Source organism: Neovison vison, chromosome 7, assembly GCF_020171115.1.
Source record: "Neovison vison isolate M4711 chromosome 7, ASM_NN_V1, whole genome shotgun sequence".
Taxonomy (NCBI): domain Eukaryota; kingdom Metazoa; phylum Chordata; class Mammalia; order Carnivora; family Mustelidae; genus Neogale; species Neogale vison.
In genome coordinates this window covers 24251134-24270753 of record NC_058097.1, presented here as the reverse complement: position 1 = coordinate 24270753, position 19620 = coordinate 24251134, and the positions used below count along the sequence as shown (strand labels likewise).

The 19620-nt window shown below is 39.2% G+C and overlaps 1 long non-coding RNA gene across 1 annotated transcript in view; it reads left to right on the top strand.

Annotated features, from left to right (window-relative positions):
* LOC122911386 overlaps positions 1 to 16668 on the top strand; it is a 28971-nt gene extending 12303 nt beyond the window's left edge. The window contains exons 2-4 of the long non-coding RNA XR_006385459.1: positions 2140 to 2360; positions 12658 to 12819; positions 16427 to 16668. This is a non-coding gene — a long non-coding RNA (uncharacterized LOC122911386). The remainder of the gene's footprint in view (positions 1 to 2139; positions 2361 to 12657; positions 12820 to 16426) is intronic.
* The last annotated feature ends 2952 nt before the right edge of the window (positions 16669 to 19620 follow it).

Sequence of the window (19620 nt, the reverse complement as noted above, 5' to 3'; positions counted from 1 at the left end):
ATATTTTCTTCTGCAAAACTCATTTTGATCCTTGGACTCACAATAACGTCATTACTCTTCTCAAGTCAAATCACATCCCAATCTCCACGATTCAAATTGGCCTAAGATCCCACACTAACAAAATGTTAATATTTATGAGCAACGCATTTTGGGTTCGGAGATAGGGAGAGAAACCTTCCGGGAGGCAGAAATGAGTTATTGGCCTGCTATAGAATGTGTCATTTGGAAAGAGCTGCATTGTAGGGAGAGATGATTCAAACGCACAATTTCAAGGGGCGATGCAATCTAGTTTACTAATCTCTTATTATACTAAGGTGATGCTTTTGTGAACACTGACTGCTCATTAGCATCTCTTTCCCACAGAAGAATCCAGATAATGGGAGCCAGTTTTATTCTCATTGTGGAGTGAGTCACATGTTTGCATTTCTTTCATGAAGGCTTCATTTAAAAAAAATTAAGAGTAGCAAAGGGTAAAGGCAGATCATTTGAACCATGTAATCATGGGCATTCTATGTTAGATAATATTTATTTATTTTTAAATCTGAAAGTCTGTAAGTAATCTACATGCACATCCCATGATCTCTGGAGTCACATGTCTCTCTCCCTTTCTTCCTTTTTTTCACATTCAGTCTTGCTTCCACACCAGGCAAGCTAATCTCTCCCCTATGATAGAACTCAGTTTTGAGATCGCACCTGAAATCTGTTGGTCAGTTCTGATCTAATGCGTGTAAAAATGTTTTTGCCTATTAGCTGGTTAGAAAATATATATATATATATATATATATATATATTTATATATGTGTGTGTGTCTATATAGAGAGATATCTATCTCTATATATCTATATATAGTATAGTATGTATATATCTATAGTATAGTATCTATATATCTCTATCTATCTATATAGAGATATATCTATATATAGATTACATTAGGGAAATAACAGGGAAGTTGGATCGGCTAGTAGAAAGCTACAGCTCAACATCTGTTAGTTGAAGCTGGGTAAGCCAGTTCCCCACAATTGGCATATAACCCCCTTGAGTGAGGGAAACTTCAAACACTAGCTCAGAGGTTTCAATTAGATTATGATAGGGGCTCTTAATTGATTTTCACCTGTGGGAAAGAGTAACTTAATGAAGGAAAGAAAGAATATGTATAAGCTTTTCTACTTTTTTACCTCAGGCCTACTTAGGTTGAATCATCCCATCAGCCAATGCCCAGGTACAAGAAAAAATAAGGATTCTAAACACCAACAACTTCAGTTCCCAGTCCCTGGCTGCATCTAGAGGGTCCTGAAAGTGTGGGGGGAGAAGAGGCGAGAAACACCAGACAGGTGTGAGGACCAAGGATGTAAATCACATAAAATACGCGTGTGAGTTAGATTGCATAACGTAAATCTAAAGTGCCATTAGATGAACAGAGTAACGATTCACTGTGATTCACCGAAGTATTTATTAGTTTTTAATTGCCCTAATAATAATGGTAGTAGAAAGTACTTAATTATAAATTTGTATTATGCTGTAGTTGCATACTATAGTAAGCATGGGTTTGGAATCAGACCGACCTAATGAACCCTGTGGTTTCATGCTTAGAGTCCACGACATTGGACAATGCCCTTTATCCTATTTCCAGGTTTGTTTTAAGAGTTAATGTATCTGGGGCACCTGGGTGGTTCAGTGAGTTAAGGTCTCTACCTTCAGCTCAGGTCATGGTCCCACGTCCTGGGATCGAGCCCCGAATCCGGCTTTCTGCTTGGCAGGGAGTCTGCTTCCTCCTCTCTTTCTGCCTGCCTCTCTGCCTATTTGTGATCTCTGTCTGTCAAATAAATAAATAAAATCTTAAAAAAAAAAAAGTTAATGTATCTAAAGCATGTAGCGTAGTACCTGCCACATAGATATTCAGTATTCTGGTCCTTACTGCAAGAAATTTACATCATTAAAAAGAGAGAACGAAATTCTTCAGAAGTAAAACAGAGTCGGTATACCATCAAAGGGGCCCGAGGCCAGGGTGTCAGTGAAGCTCGGGTAGTATATGGACCTGGTCTGAATTCTGGCTGGTTACGTGCGGTCTGGCGGAAGCCGTGATGAGACACACAGATAGATGCTTATGCTCCAGGATCATTTTTGTTATCTGTTTTATAGGACACCCCAAGAAGACATTTCTACTCAGAGGCACCTTGTTTTATGCAAGCACACCATGAAACTCACTTAAAAGCTGATATGCCCCGCCAACATCACTAGCTTCTGCCAGAAGAGGATGAGAAATCAAGTTTCCCCGTCGGTTTTATCAGAGAAGAAACTATTGAACAATTCCTCAAGTCCCTGGCCAAATTCATCACTGAGCCAGCTCTAGGTTTCCTTAGGTAAGTTGCTGCATCTCTGTAAGTACCAGTTCCCTCATCAGGGATAGGGTGTGGACCGTGAAACCCCCTCTGCAGGGCTGCTGGGCGCCACTGCATCACATCACGTGCCTGACATGGGGTGTTTGTAGGTGAGGTGTCTCAGCTGCTCCAGCCCCTATGGGCAAGATCTCATCTGTGATAGGGTAAAACTGAGATGATAGTTGATGTACTATCATCTTTCTTATCTTGTTTCCATCTTCATTATGTTCTGGATTATGGTCACCAAGTAAAATCAAGCTTTATTTCCTCCTCTTAATACTAAATAATAGGCCAGTACATTGAAACTGTTGTCACATTAGGTGTTGTTAATAACCAATCAAACTCCATAAGAATGGGTTAAATGGTTGCATCCAAAACTTTCATCACCATCATGGTCGTTTGTTAGATGTTCTCTATATGGCCATTGCTAAGATCTGAATTTTTGTGTCTCCCTCCAAAAAACTCCTATGTTGAAGTTTTAATCCCCAAGCTAATGGTATTTGGAGGTGAGGCCTTAGGGGAGTGATTAGGTTATAAAGGTGGAACCCTCATGTTTGAGATTTGTGCTTCTATAAAAGAGGTCCTGCAGAGTTACCTATCCCTTCTACCATGTGAGGAAACAATGACAGAGGTAGGCAGTCCTCCATCCAGAAGAGGGCCTTCATCAAAACCTAATAATGCTGATGTCTTGATTTCAAAACTATGGCTCTCAAAACATCCAGCCTCCAAAATTATGAGAAGTACATATCTGCTGTTTATGAACTACCCAGTCTGTAGTGTTTTGTTATCGCAGCCTCAGCGTTGAGCTGTGGTACATTCACTGTCTCATTGAATCCCTAAAACAACTTTACAAGGTAAGTGTCATTCCCATTTTATAGGTGGGGAAGATAAAGCTTATTTGGTGAAGCTTATTTTGCCCCAAGTTTTAGAGCTAATACTCAAGAGGCTGGAGTTGGAGACATGTCTTCTGGTTGTAATGCCCATTTACAATTCTTTATATGTTACCCTCATCTAAGGCTAAATAACTAAAGCTAAGTGACTTAAAATCACGAGGACATTTTCATATTGCATAACTTGGTCATCGGTTGGGCATCACTCCCGTGTGACAATGATGAGGTTATTTGTTCATTTTTTAACATAAAATGTCTTTATCTTGAAGAAAATACCCTATTCTTATTAGAATCAGCAGTGTAGCAACTGTACACATATCTTCTCATAAGTGTCTGTAGCTAATATGTTCCTGAATTATTTTAATTTATAGTAGGACTGGAAGAATATTATGTACATCAGTCTTATAAATAATGTGACATAAATAACAGCTGCATTTAGTGCCAAAGCAATTATTTTCTTCTGAAGTAATCATTCATTTTTTAGTGGGAACTGGAAATTTGCATGCCGCATTGTCTCCTTACATAATTTGGGTGAGGTTCCTTAACTCAACTGCCTGGATGTTTAATACCTGAAAATTGGTTTTGTTTTTTTTTTTTTTTGGTGAGAATTGTCAAGGTCTACTGACACTTTTTACTTTTGCCTGGGGTAAGGAGCAAGACTGTGTTTATGGAAATGGTGGTACTGGTTCCTGTTTTACTGTCAGCCTTGGAGGAATGATGCAGAGTTGAGACAGTGAATCTCAAGTGCCCGGTGCTGTGTTCTCCTCTTTTGTGTATTAATTCATTGTAAAATAATTTGGAAAAAAACCTGCTCCATGCTGGGTCTGGTACTATATCCTGGGTACACAATGGTAAATACAATAGAAATCAACAGACCTAAACACCAATTTCAAGAATATTTTTTCTAGCTTAAGATACAGACAATAAAAATGGGGAAAAAAGATGAATTTTAATAAGTTCTATAAAAAAATGGAAACTGTGAAGGAGGATTGCCTAATGATCAGGGAAATCAAAGCCTAAGCACCAATTTCAGGAATATTTTTGTCTATGGTAAGATGCAGACAATAAAAATGGGAAGAAATATGAATTTCAGTAAGTTCTTTAAAAAATAGAGACTGTGAAAGAAAATTGATCATTGATCAGGGACTGTGAGGACTTAATTTTAAGCAGGGCTCTGAAGTAGTAGAACTATCTTGGCCAGGAAAGGGCAAAGGTATGTTCCCAGAAGAAAAGAAGACAATGCATTGTTGTCCAGAGCTGGAAACAACTAGATGTTTTTGAGGAACTGACAGAAAGCCCGTGTAGATGGGGCATAGTGAGCAAAGATGAGTAATAGCTAGGGTGAGGTCACAGAAGTTGATGGAAAACAGTGAAGTTTCACAAGTTATGAAAATTTCTCTGGGCCACCTAGCTAATTAGTGATTATTTAAACCCAGGTTTCTATGACTACACATGCCAGCTTATGTCTTATAAGCTCCTAGAATTGAGCCAGTCAATAAAACAATGATGTTAATTTGTAATAATAATGATTACATTAGCTAAACTGATTTGGTGCTTTATGTCATGCCCTCTTCTCATCGCTTTTTATGCACTAAAGAACTGAATCCTCACATGAAACCTTGTGGCATTTTATGCTTTTCTGGAAACTTAACAATATCCCCCACCATACATGTGTAGGGAGGGCATATGACTTGTCAGTATCACACAGCTAGTAAAGGATGGACTTGAATTTGAACCAAGGGTTCTATGACACTTCAGAGACTGGACTTTCAGTCTTCATCTTAATGACAGATGAAAGCTTTTGAATTATTCTTATGAAAGTATTTACCAAAACCCTGTACAAATAACAGTTTCTTTTTCTCAAACCGTTTGAGAGAAAATTGTCGCTAGGATGCATGATAACCCCTGAAAACCTTAGCAAGTAATATTCTACAACCCAGACACTCTCTTGCCTTACCATGACATAGCCATCAATGTCAGAGAAGTGAAATTAATACCTGTTTTCTAATTCAAGACTCTGTTCGAGTTTAACTTACCGTGCCAAAAATGTCTTTGTAGCAAAGGGATCCAGTCTCCAGGATCGTATGTCCATTGGTACAATCTCCTTCAATCTTCGGAATTCCCCATTCTTGGCTTGACTTTCATGACCTTGTCACTTTTGAAGATTATAGGTCAGCTGGTTTACAGAATCTCTCTCAGTTTGGGTTTATCCGATATTTCCTCATGATTAGATTCACATTATATGATGCTTGGGGCAGGAATGTGACAGAAATGCTGCTCTGTTCCTGTCATTGACTCCTGACAGGTGGTCTACAGTTTCGGTGTGTCCCAGTTTTGAAGATAATAACATGGATCACTTGACCAAGTGGTGTTTGTGAGCCTTCTTCATGCTCTTTGTGCTCCAACGTCCTGTGTGGGCTTCAGCTGCCACTCACAATACTCGTGGATAAATTCCTCCCCTACCTATTCGAGCTCTCACTTCCCTTGCCTGGCCACCACAGACGCTCCTTCCCCCCATGGTTGTGCCCTGCTCACCTCCAGGTGGGTATTCCTCACTCCCAGGCAACCCTCCTAAGCTTACTCCATCCCACTTGATGGCTGTTGGACAGAATTATTAGGTAAGGAAGAAGAAAGGAAGGGAGGAAGGAAAGAAGGCCATTAGATAACTTCTAATTAAAAATAAAAGACATAGGGGTGCCTGGGTGGCTCAGTGGGTTAAGCCTCTGCCTTCAGCTCAGGTCATGATCTCAGGGTCCTGGGGTCAAGCCCCACATCGGGCTCTCTGCTCAGCAGGGAGCTTGTTTCACCTCTCTCTCTGCCTGCCTCTCTGCCTACTTGTGATCTCTCTCCATATATCAAATGAATAAATAAAAATCTTAAAAAAATAAATAAAAGACATAGAGAAACCATTTTCTTTCATTTGAGAAAAGTACCTAAAGTGATGCTAGCTGAAATAATGTTGAAAACATTGTTCTTTCTCATTACACTCCACAGGAATTATTGCCCATGCCAAAAGAACAACAACAAAAAAACATGGTTCATCTGAACGTGCTTCTTTCAACAAAACACAATTAGGATATACTCCACATATATAGTCTAATACCCATTAATAGCAAAAGAGCCAATATTCTACATACACTATATACATCTATTATATCCATTATGTATATATATGTGTGTGTGTGTGTGTGTGTGTGTGTGTGTGTATTCCGTTATATACAGTGGATTTTATGGTGCTATGATCTCTTAGTCTGCCTCGTTCTATTTGCTGTTCAGTTGTCTAATCATTGCTCTCAGGAACTTAGGTGTTTTCCTAGTGGGAAGAGGCTGTCATTAATCATTATGTATCCAGGTTCTTTTTTCACTCCATTCTGGAAAATATAAATATGAAACTGGAGAATGCAATTCTGTTTTTCCTCACTTTTTTAACATGATCCTCTTCACATCTGCCTTGAAGCCCCCTATGCATGAAGGGAACAGCACAAGTTTTGAGAACCAGTTTGGGGTCAAATCCTAGCTCAAATACTTGCAACTTGACTTTAACCATGTGCTTGCTTATATAAGCTTCAGAATCTTTACCTCTAAAATAAGTATAATTATGTGTCATTGTGAGGACCAGATGCAATACGTTAGGTAAAGTGCTTAGCACAGCTTGGTTCAGGGACAAGAAAGCATAGACTTAAATGTATCAAATGTTTTTCAGCTACTCTCCTTTGTACATGACAGCACTTGGTTAATTTCTCTCTCATAACAAAAGTTGTGTTTTATTTGTGACTCATGGGTGTCATGCCCACTGGCCTGGGATCTTAAGGGCAGAAATCAGTTTTCATCTCTTTATCCTCTAGCAAAGTCACTCATAATGTAAAAGATGTTTAATGTCTATGTTCATTGAAAGATGGAGGGTGGTGGAATTGTGGAATTGTTAGATGAATGGATAGAAGGATGAAAGAATAAATGCATGAAAGGATAAGTGGACAAAAGAAAAAACAATTACAACAAGGTAGTGATACAGAACTCACTATTTATTAAACATCCATTATGTGCCAAAAATCAATTGGCTATTTTACATATATGTTATTAATACTCCATTAGGTTATTATGTTATAGAAGAGAAAAGCAAAGCTTAGAAAAATTTAAAAAAACACACTAAAAAACATAGTTCATACTTTTGACTTTGCCAAAAAAGCTCTAAAAAATGTTCTTTCTGTTTGAGTATGACATGTAATAGACTTTATCTATTTAACACGATAAAAAACATTTGCTCTTTATCCAGGAGATTGGATTGCACAATCATTAAGAAAATTGAGCATAGTCTAGATTGTTAAGGTAGAAAAAAAATGCATGATCCATTAGAGGAAACAAAAGATTTGGTGAGTGTTTCTAAATACAAACGAGCCTGTGGGCTTCTCTAGAGTAGACACAATTTTATTTATTTTCTATTTCTGGATTCAATCCAGTAATGTCAGAGATGAAGAATTAAAACCTATACAATATCTTTGAAGGATAACTCTGAGGAATTATGTGGACAAAGAATTTATAGGCTTGTACATATCACCACTACAACATTATTTATAGTTTCTTGGTAAAGTTCATGCCTGTGAATGGGAAGACGTTAACTAAAATGTGAGGAAATGGAGCTTACTGTAGAAGTGTGGTTAAAGGAATCCTAAATGAAAACCACATGTCTAGTAGACCATTCACAGAGTAGTATTTGTGGAATAGGAATGCATTCTAGAATCTAGAGTCTGCATCTAGAACGTAGTTCTAGGAGAGTCAAAGATGCATGTTGCCTGCCCTCCAGTGTCTCCTAGTTTGTAGAGGGGAAGATTGGGGAAAATACAGTCTCAGAGATGCCATGAATGTTTGTGTAGCAGAGTGAAGGAGTCGCTAGAGAGACACTGGGAATATGGCACTTCAGGAACTGAAAGAGTTTGTGATGTTCTCTGAAATAGGTGGTATTTTCTTTATTTCCATGAAACGTGAGTGGAAATCTGCCAGCTGGACAAGTTGAGGCCCCAAATTTCCCAGCCTACAAGGTGAAACCACAATAAGAGGGACAAGTACACCCCTGGGACTTGAAATGGCTCCTTTTGACTTGAAAGGCTGCATGTGGCTTTAGTGTTCAGATCGAATAGTTTGTTTTGGAGAGTGACCGCTAAGGTTGAGAGAGCTGTGGTAGACTGGGGTCAGACCATGAACCATAGAGGGGAATGCGCAGAAGCACACGGTTATCCTTATTTGGTGTCATCTTGGAGCCCCTTCAAATCATTGAAAAAAATATATATATATGTTTTTCAATCATTGATTCAATCATTGAATCGTATTCAATGATTTGAAGGGGCTCCAAATATATACATAAAACTATGTATATATACATGCAAAAGAACACAACTGTTGTTATGAGAGAGAAATTAATGAAGTGCTATCACACACAAAGGAGAATAGCTATCAGGTACGAAAAGCATTTGATTCATTTAAATCTATGCTTTCTATTCTGTGAACCAAATATATATATAATTGTATATATGATATATGTGAACATATGTAAGTATATATACTATATAGTTAGATATAATTTCCAAATATAGACACATAATTGCACATGTATACACAATGCACATATACATCTATTTTTTAATATTTTATTTATTTATTTGACAGACAGAGATCACAAGTAGGCAGAAAGGCAGGCAGAAAGAGAGGAGGAAGCAGGCTCCCTGCTGAGCAGAGAGCCCGATGCGGGGCTCGATCCCAGGACCCTGGGATCATGACCTGAGCCGAAGGCAGCGGCTTCAACCCACTGAGCCACCCAGGCGCCCCTATACATATGTTTATATATATTTTAAAAGATTTATTTATTCTAAAGAGAGAGCTCATGTGAGTGGAGGGAGGGGCAGGGTAGAGAGAGACTCTCAGGCAGACACCCCTCTGAGTATGGAGCACAACATAGGGCTGAGATCATGACCTGAGCTGAAATCAAAAGCTGGACACTTAACCAGCTGAGCCACCCAGTGCCCCTATCTATTTTTGAAGTACAAGTTACCAGCTACAATTTTATTGATTAGTGCATGCACACAAAAGAGGGATCTTTTTTAAAAAAGAATATTTATTTAAATAATCTTTATGCCCCACATGGGGCTCAAACTCACAACCCTGAGATCAAGAGTTGCACCCTCTTCCAACTGAGCCAGCCAGGCGTCCTGCAAAAGAGGGACCTTGATCGTTATTTCCTCCTTTCATTTTATAATTTTTGTTTTCTCTTACAGAAATAAACACATTTTGACTGATCTTACTACTTCTTGTTCCATTTTGTACAGTACTCAAAACTTGAATGAATGATAAAAAAATTTTCTTGTACCCTCCCTTATTATTTTGAGCACTGATGAGGAGTGACCTTAAGAGGTTAGGAAAATCGGGGCGCCTGGGTGGCTCAGTGGGTTAAGCCGCTGCCTTCGGCTCAGGTCATGATCTCAGGGTCCTGGGATCGAGTCCCGCATCGGGCTCTCTGCTCAGCAGGGAGCCTGCTTCCTCCTCTCTCTCTCTGCCTGCCTCTCTGCCTGCTTGTGATCTCTCTCTGTCAAATAAATAAATAAAATCTTTAAAAAAAAAAAAAAAAAAAGAGGTTAGGAAAATCACAGCATCTCAGTGAATGGCCTGATAAGGCGCATGGCTCACTGTTCACTTCTGCCACCTCTACGTCTTGCCATGCTTCTTGAAACCAGTTGTGTTGTGATGCTGAATTAGTCCCGGAAAGGAGACTTTTCAAAGGACGTGAAGGTACCATTTAGCTTTTGTGTGGATTGTGCTATCAGAATGTCCTTTTTGGCTCATACTTCCCCAACCTACATCATTAATCCTAGAAATGGGATTCCTGATATGTTCTGTCAGTGGTTTCTGAAATGCCTATTGATACCTCAATTTTTTTTGAAAAAGCCAAAATAAACCAATCAATAAAAATAGCTTTGTATAGCAAAACATATGAATTGTCCTAATCCCTTTGTTTATTATTGGACAAGAATGGGCATATCAAGCAACACTTCACTTACCAAAATGCTGGCTCCATTGAAATTACCATTCCTCTTCACTGTTAGACTATATTTTGGGCCACTCATATTCTGAATTTGAAAGGTATCTTCAGTTTCCTTAAGCAAGTTCTTCTGTTTTTAAAAATAAGATAAAGCAATTTGGTTTTTTGAAAAGCAAAGAGCCCCTTCTAGACTCTCCCTTCTCGTTCCTCTGAAGATAATCGTTGGTTGGAAACAGTAAGCCAAGAACAAAAGAATCACAGTGGCATGACTAAAGCTTGGAGAATTTGCTCAGAAAAGTTCCCCAAATACAGGTCTTTAGGAACCAGGAAATTAAACTGCAGACACTGTGTCTCATTGGCCCCAACCACAGGGTCATCTGATTACACCTCCTCATAAACGGCCAAATTAATCTCAATCCCTTTAAAAGGTATTATTCCTGTAGAACTCAAGAATATGTGGTTAGTTTACTGTCACTCCTGAAAAGTTCTGCTTCTCTGGTAGTAACTGATAAAGATGGGGATTTCTCAAAGTCAATCACTCAAAATAAAGAACTTAAATCCATTTTAACGTACCCCTGGGAAAGCAGATCTGCATTAACCTCGTCTAGGACTTCTCCGGCAATAATAAGGTTTAAGAGAGTACACAGCCACTGGTGATTTCTGCAAGTGATACAATGAAGGGACAGAGACAATGAGGCAAACATAAAATGGGACCTGGGATTAAGGGATCTTCCACTCAGCCATGTGTAGAATGTTGAAAATTAATGTGGTATTGTTTCGCAAAAGCAGCTGTCAAGTTATTGTAATTTGCAAAATGTTTTTTTTTTTTCCTTCCTCTTCTCCTTCACTGAAGGCATATTAGAAATGGCTTCATTTCTGAGGGATGACAAAGTTAATCTTATTTTGAGTTCCATTTGAAGAAAATGACACTTAAAGCTTGTTCTGCATTTATCAAATGAGCCAGTGAGTTCAACATTTACTGAGTGCCTCTGAATGGAAGACACAGTGTTAGATACCAGGGTTGTAAAGATGAATTGAGGACAGTTACTTCCACTAAGATATTTAATGTCTGGTGGGAGTTACAGAGCCGAACTTTGTAATTTTCTGTTTCTGTAAATATATGAGTAGAGGTAAGCAAAGTGTGGAAAGGGGAGGACGCAGGTGAACCTAATGGGTTGCCTGAAAGTTTAAGACCAATGGCACGGGGGCAAACCCAAAGGAAGGAGACTGGTGCCCAGGCAGGGTCTGGGGTGGGGCGTGGGTCTTCTAAGGTCTTTCACATATCCAGGGGCAATCTATGTCTCCACAGAGATATCTCGTTGTATTAGAATTATGTAACAATGTGTATTGAATACAACTTAATTACATGCACATGAGCAAGAACGCTGTGTTTTATCTTCCAGCATCTAGCAGTGTGTGGGATCTTATGTGCACAAAGTAAATGTTTGAATAAATGCATCCAAGAATGACAGAAATTTAGTCATACCTAAACAAAAATTTGAGATTAGTGTTAGGGGCCCAGCATCCAAGTTCAAGAGAAACAAAAACACAAACACAAAGCGCAAAAACATCATTTTGTATTGTGATACGAAATAGAAGTTCAAAAGCTGGGACAGTAATAAACACTTCAGAAAATGGGGATCCGAGGAGGGCAAGGAGAAATTGTCTGGGATATTGGGTATACTAAGTGTAGGGATACTTAGGAATAATTTGTAAGAGATGGTGAATTTGAAGGGTGCAAGGCCATTTGGTAAGTTTAACAGGATAGAAGTTGTTCAGGGGTACGTTGGTGGCTCAGTTGTTTAAGTGCCCAGCTTCGACTCAGGTCATGATCCTGGGGTCCTGGGACAGAGCCCCTGCCTCTTCAGGCTCCCTTCTCAGTGGGTCTGCTTCTTCCTCTTCCTCTGCTGCTTCTCTCTCTCTCTCCCTCTCTGTCAAATATATACATAAATACAATCTTTAAAAAAAAAAAAAGTAGTTGTTCAGGTGAACTGCAGAAATATCTAACTAAAGGAGTAAATAAATAACAAAAAAAGACCTTCATCCCTTTGCATCTACTTTACACCAAGGCATGCCAGAATATTGATTGCTTTAAATTTCCCTGAGAGCTTCCCTACATTGCTCTGCAGATAAAAAACTTTCCAATCATAAGGACTGTACCGCACCCCAAATAGAAATGCCATCAAGTTTATTTTGATAAATTGTATTCGTTCTGTATCTGAGAGGTCTACCACGGATGGAACATATATCACATGGTTACCTGGGTTCCCACTTGCTGGGGACTTCTTACTTGCCGGTTGGTCAGAGACTGATTGGCCACTGCACTCTCACTTTGATCCATTGCATTTTATTTTTTCTGCAGCCAAAGAACTTGGCATCCAAACAGAAGTGTCATCACTGGATAATGGATATACTGGAATCAGCCAAGCCACCCATCCGGCACCAGGATATTTGACAGTCCTTCTGATTAAAGAAAAGAAGGTGCTTTACAAAGAAGTTCTTCTCATTTTCATGAATTTTCAAGGTTGGACTTCCATTTTCCATCTGGCATCTGTTTGTTTCTAATTTTCTCAGTTTAGGTGAACAAATTGTGGGGGAAATAAAGAGACTTCAAAGATTCCATTCTGAGACATAAGGGCAATAACCTGGATTATAAACTCAGATCTACCCCTTTTTCTAGGACTAGGTTAATCAGCCAACTTTTCTGGGCTTCAGCTTATTTGTCGATAAAATTCGTCATTCATCTATATATTCCTTCATTCAACAAGTATAAACTGAAAATGTAGTATGTAGTCGTCTAGGTGCTAAGAATACAATGGTAAGGGGAAAAAAAATCCATTGTTATCAATGAATTATAAGGGAGGAAAACTTTCCCTTTCTTCCCTTCCCTTTTACATTTTTTGGCTGGTCTAATAATTAAATTTGCATAAGACAGATTTAAAAGAAAAAAAACCATTTAATTTTATATATAGGGGAGCTTATAAAGATATGTGACTCAGAGAACTCTCCAGTGCAGGCAGCTTTTATACCTTTTAGGCAAAGAAACAACAACAACCAAAATCTGTGAAGAATTGAAAGGACGGAAAGCTTTGGGCTTGGGGTAGTAAATTGGTGAAGCAATAAGCAAGTGTGTTCTTCTTGCTCCTGAGGTCCCCTACTCTGATGATAAGGATATCTCTCCTCCTGTGCATACAGGGAGGGTCCTGTATTTATTTTCTGCTCTCAGACGGTCAAAGAAGGGTTCTTGTATTGGCGGTTTCTTTTTTTTTTTTTTTTTAAAGATTTTATTTATTTGTCAGAGAGAGAGGGAGAGAGAGCGAGCACAGGCAGACAGAGAGGCAGGCAGAGGCAGAGGCAGAGAGAGAAGCAGGCTCCCTGCCGAGCAGGGAGCCCGATGTGGGACTCGATCCCAGGACGCTGGGATCATGACCTGAGCCGAAGGCAGCTGCTTAACCACCTGAGCCACCCAGGCGTCCCGTATTGGCTGTTTCTTAAGTAATTTTACACTTGATCGTAGCCAAAACGCTGAGAAGCGATGTTTTACTTAAGTAACTTTAAGCCAGAATAGTCAATACACCACAATGGTCTATTTTGGGGTGGCATATTCTCCCCCTCAGAATCATGAAGTTTGGGACACCTGGGTGGCTCAGGCATTAAGCCTCTGCCTTTGGCTCGGGTCATGATCCCAGGGTCCTGGGATCGAGCCCCACATCAGGATCCCTGCTCAACGGGAACCCTGCTTCTCTCTCTCCCACTCCCTCTGCTTGTGTTTCCTCTCTGTCTGTGTCTCTCTCTGTCAAAAAAAATAAATAAAAATTCTTAAAAACAAAACAAAAAAAGAATCATGAAGCATAATACACATCACATTTATCGAAAGGTTCCCATAATACGAACACCTATAACAGCGACTTTAACCTGTTGAGAGAGATGCCTGGGCAAAATGACACTTGAATTGAGACCTAAAGTTTAAAGATAAGTTAACCAGGAAAAAAGGAACAGAGAAGTGTTTTCAATGCAGGGAAAACAGTATTTGCAAAAGCCCTGTGGTTGGAACTGGTTGTGGAAGTTTGAAAAAAGGCCCGTGTGAATTGAACATAGAAAACAGTTCTATCATTGTTTCTCACTTTTTGCTGTGCACATACAACTCCTGGGGATTTTCTTTTTTTTTCTTTTTCTTTTTTTTTTTTTAAGTTTTATTTATTTATTTGACGAGGATTGAGAGAGATCATAAGTAGGCAGGCAGAGAGAGAGGAGGAAGTGGGCTCAGAGAGCCTGATGTGGGGCTTGATCTCAGGATCCTGAGATCATGACTTGAGCAGAAGACTGAGGTTTAATCCACTGAGCCACCCAGGCACCCCAGGGGTTTTCTTTTAAATGCAGGTTCTGGTTTAGCAAGTTTGAAGTGGAGCCTGAGAGCAGAGGCTCTCTTCCTGAGAGACCTCCCAAGTGATGTCAGTCTTCCTGGCCCCAAGACCACATTCTGCCCAATTCTGAAGTGCTAGATGGAATTTGGTTTCTGACATGATGACCGAAAACGGGAATTGTATTGTTTATTTTAGCATTGCCTAAGAAAGGGCAAGGATGGGACTTTGGGCATGCCAAAACAACAACTTTGTCATTCTCCTATTTCTCTTTCTCTTTTCTCCTCACACTCTTCCCCAGTTTTTGGCGTCACTTTCTCTCTAAAGCAAATGCAGAGAGGGGAGCATTTTGGCCTACGATAGAGAGCCTTTTCTACCTTAGGGAGAATGGGGCATGATTCCTCTAACTAGAGCTTCATGGCAGTAGTTTGACCAATCTCTGCAGCTAGGGGCAAGTTATTGACCCATCTTGGGTCATAAGTTTACCTTGGTCAGGTATAACCTGATTTACCTGAATATATAGTTATCAAGGTATCAGCACTGAATAAAGAATCATTGTGAGTTTATCAGTGATTCCCTTTATGTCTCCTAAGGATATCAAAAATAGATTAAATTTAAAGCTGTAGTTCAGGTTTTATTACGGCTTAGGCAAAAACCAGAAAGAGACGTCATTTTACCCTCTAATAATTCTATTTATTTATGCACTACACAAGTAAGCAATCATTATTTAGGGAGGAAAGCAAGAAAATGACAAATTAAATACTGTTACTACTAACCTCTCAAAATGTATGTTGGAACTAAATGAACAGAATTCTATTTTGAGTTGCTCTAATTCTATAGACAATTCCTGTGGATGTTCAGAATAGAGTCAGTAAAGGTCAACAACATTTCATGTGATCCAGGACCTTATCACAAGCTCCTCCAGCATGTGGAGAATTATTATGAGACCAGGGGCCCTTTCTTCTCCTAACAGCAGATCCCTTTAATAGAGAGAAAACAACAGTTGAAAAGGAAGAAACCAACATAAGAATGCATTACCAGGGTCACTGTGGTATGTTAATTAAAACAACAACAGCAACAAAAACTGTAAACTTTACTTATACTCCCGTGACCCTGGGTATACCTTTTGTTCATTTATAATACGAATCAAGGGCATATCATGATACACCCTTGATTTCAAGATGTTTAGTCTAATGGGGAGGATGATAATGGTTATAATTTCTGTAAGAAGAGAAATTTGGATAATAGGCAGAATTATAATAAGGAAGAATATCATCAGGAGATGGAGAAGCCGAAGCCAAACTTGCCTGTATTAGTCGGAGAGACTTTCACAGAAGTGGAAGCATTTCAGGCCTTTTGGCTGAGGCATGAAGACTTAATTAGTGGGAAAATTTCAAGCTGCAGGAAACTTAAGACAGAGCAGAGTCATTTACGATTTCTCACATTCTCACTAGAGACTATATGAGTAGGTCAGAAGTGCAGGTGGATATGGTGTGAGTGTGGGGGGGTGGGGGGAGTTGGGTCAAGAAACAGGATTGAGGATGAATTATGATCAAAGGAGATTAGCCTGAACAAGTAAGAGAGAGATACCACAAAAGAATTTCTCTGCACTTCAGTTTTCCACCTGTTAGGTCAGCATAAAAATGCATATGTCTTTTCTCATTTAATAGGCAGGACAACCTCAGAAGGTAAGTGTCTGGAACCCTGTCAGCACTTGATTAATATCGGTCGTGTAGGGGAGAAAAAATAATTTTCCCTTTACCCTTCCAGATTCTTGGCTAAGTCTTCCCTGTAATAAAAGATGGACTAACATGAAAACAACAAACCGAAGTTCGGTAACATGTATGCATCCTGGGTATCTGGAAGAAACCCAAGAAAACTAAGTAACTCCCCCAGTGGTCCAAGCAGTCACCTTAAATACTCCTCTGCCTAAAGATAGAAGACCATGTGGGACAGGGAAGCCAGTTCTGGAAGAAAAAGCACAGTAAGGAAAGGTATGCTTGTTATGCAGGTTTAAGTCACTGCCTTCTGTATTGATAACGGGTTTTAGAGATACAGTCATCTCCCTCTTCCTGACACAAAGAGGGAACCTCTTACAAATGGAGATTTACTTGAAAATGTAAATGTCTCTCATCCAACGGTAACTTTTACCTTGTTTTCAGAGCTTCCCCTGTTGTCTGCTGTTTCTTAAAAATAACCAGCCTAACATAATCATTATGCCAAAAAGCATAGTTTGGGGTGGCCAGTTCTGCTCCCTTTCTGTTGAATTGTGGGAATTCACAGTGCCTCCACAGACAAAATCTGACTTGTAGATGCCTCCCTAGATGAGGCTAACTGAAAAGCAAAGAAGTGCCTGGCCAGGTTCTTACTGTGGCTCAAGGTTCTAGGGAGTAAATGTTTAGGTTTGGAAGAAAAACAGGCACCTGTGGTAGTCACGTACTTCACGACTCCTTGACTTCTCGCCCTTATCATACGCTGCCCCATATATTATTGTCCTGACCATTAAAGTTACCGTTTCCTCCTTACTTTGCACTTGTGTCTGATGTATTGCTAAGACCCCAGTAAAAGTGTAGACAAAGCTTGGCACAGGGCCTTTTACCACCAGAGCATCCGGTCCCTAGGCCTCTCCTTTCTCCTGCTAAGGTGTCTGGGGTAATCTTTTCATTCACTGTCTCAGGGTTTGATGGCCAAACCCGACATTGAATGAAAATCCTATTGGTACTGAAAAGTAAAATGAGGTATATTTGTGTGTGTGTGTGTGTGATGTGTAAACACAGTGGCAAAACTTCCTGTAAGGAAAGAGATAGAAAAGAAGTACTATACTCCTAGATTTTTTTTTTTTGACCTTAAAAGTTAGATAACCAAAGAATATTCTAGAAGAATTTATAAACCCTATGGTTTATAGGGAAAATATTATTTATTTTATTAAAGTTTTTTTAAAATTTTGTTTAGAACTTCCAATGCCAGATACTGTTGTAAAGTTTTATAGTAAAAATCCTATTTGATCCAACATACACCTCCAGATCAATGTCGTCTTATAGCAACTCCACTAAGAAGTTAATCATTGTCCCCATGTTCAAGTGAGGAGTCATGCGTGTGTGCAGTTTGGTGGTTAGAGAACTGGAGTTTACCTTCTTGAGTAGCAGAATCTATCATCTAGCCTTCTGTAGAACTCAGATCCCATACTCTGTAAAGCAGGGGAAGAAGGAAGATCCAATGGATAGCAGTGAACTCTGCTGTGCTTTTTCACCTGTCCTCCTCATTAGAGTACTATAGTGATCTGTATCTGTATCCTCTTGTTTAATGCTACATTGTGACTTTGACATCTCTATACAGCTACCAACATATTATACTTCTCCTTTTGAATATTACACCAGGAACAAAACACAAGAAAATAAAAAGAAACATAAATACAGATACCTGCCCAAACCAAGGCCAGAAACCAATTCAAATGGCATGGCAGGAGGGAATATAAGGAGAGAACAGTCAGACTGAGAGAAGAGGTGTTTTGCAGTTTCTCAAGATACTGTGTCTTTTGACACAGTTGGAGAAAAAGACTGAGGTGGAGAAAGAGGGCTTATGGGCATATCTTGTCTTCTTTAACATCAATTACCTCCTCTGAATGATAAAGACATGTTGGAAAGGAAGAAATGTTACTCTACCCTTCAAGATTCCTTTGGTTGGTCTAAGGATTAAGTTGGCATGAAAGAGATTAACAGGAGGAAATCAAATTTAACTACCGACAGACCGGCACTCCGTAAGAATTTGAGACTCATAGGCAGCCAGGCAGACGAAGCTCATATGCTCTCGTCCTGAGTTACAGAAAAGTGAGTAGCAGTCTGGGACTTCAAAAGAAGGAAGACAATTCCCAGGAAGATGAGAAAGAGTAAATATTTGGTAAACAAATGTTCATTGGGTCATACAGAAACAATGGGACATGGAGAGGAATTTTAACAAACAGATTGTGCTAATGTAGTTCATATTATAATGTAGTTACCTGTGGTGCTAGCTCCCTTTCTTAGGGAAGTTCCTCAATCTATATTCTTTTAGGCAATTAAGAGAAGGGTCAAAGATTATCCCTGAGCCTCCTGTTTCTTAAAAAGAATCAGCCTTAAATAATCCACATGCCCCAGGGACATGTTTTGGGATGGCAAATTTTGCAATCCTACAGACACATCATGGTATTCCCGCAATTCTGCAATAAATTGGCAATGTATTAAGGAAATGAAACAAAGACTCATATACTCATCTGTGTCAATATGTTGCATGCTTCATGTAAACTATGGCATTTAGACAGGACCTGCCACATAGGTGCTCAGGTAACATATATTAAATGCTTAAGTAAAGTTACTTATTTATCAGAGAGGAAGGGGTAGTATTTTTTTTGTATTCGTAATGATTTCATATTTTTTTCTTTTTCCTTTGTTTCCTTTTTAAATAAAGCATCCTGTCCAGCTTTTCTCCTTTCATTCCAAACAATTCTGTTCAATTACAAAGACAAATGGCAGAAGATTTTCCCATGTGTGGGTGTGTTTGTGTATATAAGTGTCTGTGTAGACACATACATGAGTTTGTGTCTATATGTGTTCATGAGTATGTATATATCTTCCTGTGTATTGGTATATGCATGAGTTTGTGTACATGAGCTGTATATGTACACATAGATGTGTATCTATGTGTGTGTGTGTAAGTGTGAGCTTGTGTCTGTATGTATAGATCTGTGTACATCTGTCTATAGTATCTGTCTGCATATGTGTGTTTCTGTCAATGTGTGCGTCATGTGTGTATGTCTATCTGTGTGTATCTTTTAATCCATATGTATTTGTGTGCCTGTGTATATGTGTCTCTATGCACATATGTGCCTTTGTGTATGTGTGTCTGTCTGTGAATTTGTGTATCTGTGTGGATAGTTAGTACATGTGTGTGTGTCTACTTGTATAAGTTTGTGTGTCTGTACACATGCA